Here is a 1,529-nt window from a genome sequence, read left to right as displayed (position 1 = left end):
CTATATGTATATATGCTTAAACATCTATGTAGATTATCTATCTATGTCTATGTATGCAAGTATACATGTGTGTGTGCGTGTGTGTGTGTGTGTGCCTCTGTGTATGTGTGTGTGTGTGTGTGTGTGTGTGTGTCTGTGTCTGTGTGTCTGTGTATGTCTGTGTGTGTCTGTGTTCGTTTGCTACGTGTGTAAATGCTAACTAGACCATCATATTTTCAATCATGACATGTCAAAAACATGGCTATAATTACTCAATCTTCCGTTATGCTTTTTCAAATTTGCTGAACATTTTTGCTTTTCTTTATTTATTTAACTATTTATTTACTTATTATTTTTCTCTACTTATATCTATTCATTTATTTATTTATTTATGTCTTCCTTTTAATATACCACTAAAAGGCAGAGCAATGTAAGCGACATGTCTCGCTTAACATATATTCTTTTCTGTTTCCTGGCTTGGATCTGCACATTGGGCACGTCTCTTAGATTTTACAGTTGTTTTTGTTTACCGCTGCGTCAGCTCTGATGGAGCAACCAGCAGCCGCCTGTCTCTGATGAAATAATATCCAACTATGGACAACTTGAAGTTTTGTAGGGTTATTTTTTTTCAATTTTGCTTTTTTTTTCTTTCATTTTTTTTTGTTTTTACTATGGTGCTGTTTCAGTATTTATTTTTAAATATAACATTAAGTATTATCCGTTATATTCATTTTATGCAACGTTAGGTGTGATTTGAACGAGATTTGAGCGCTATTTCTAACGGTTCGAGCGACGAATAATAGACTTCCTCATTACCACGTCGTCAGCCATTGGTCTTCCCTGAGACTGCCTGACATCAGCTTCTATTTGACCAACTGATATTAAAGGTCAAAAAGAAAGTTGCCGCTATTTTAATGTCTCTAAGGTCGCGTTTTCCATGTTATCTATGTGTCTACTGTGGATTATAGTTGGCCTTACAGTCACAAGAGCTTCCACACAATATTTCTCTTGCAGTACGTTTTCATATCTTTTTTTGTAAAAACACAAAACAGATAATGAACTGAATATGACATTTATGAATAATAATAATAATAATAATAATAATAATAATAATAATAATAATAATAATCAAAATAAAACTGAGATTCGTACAAATTGAAAAGCTAAACTGGAAACCTTTATGTAAAATATTATAGCCATATTTTCAACATTCTTCCACACTCACACACACACACAATCACATCTAATGTAACCAAGTACGTAAACAATTCAATGCATTATAGCTTCTTCATCAGACATCACTCAATCAACATTCGAAAATTCCATCGGACATAACGACATGACAGTTTATTAATAATATATGAGAGTTTCATCAAAGATAATGTTAATTCAATGTAATTCAATGTACAAAGTAGATTCCGTCATTCACAACATTCTTTCCTCGAGTATACATGACGTATATTTATATGTATATATGCGTATATATATATGTGTGTGTGTGCATATATTTATATATGCACACAGTCATAAAAATCCACAGTCATATATAT

Source organism: Octopus bimaculoides, chromosome 2, assembly GCF_001194135.2.
Source record: "Octopus bimaculoides isolate UCB-OBI-ISO-001 chromosome 2, ASM119413v2, whole genome shotgun sequence".
NCBI classification, from domain to species: Eukaryota; Metazoa; Mollusca; class Cephalopoda; order Octopoda; family Octopodidae; genus Octopus; species Octopus bimaculoides.
Note: the sequence above shows the minus strand (reverse complement) of the source record.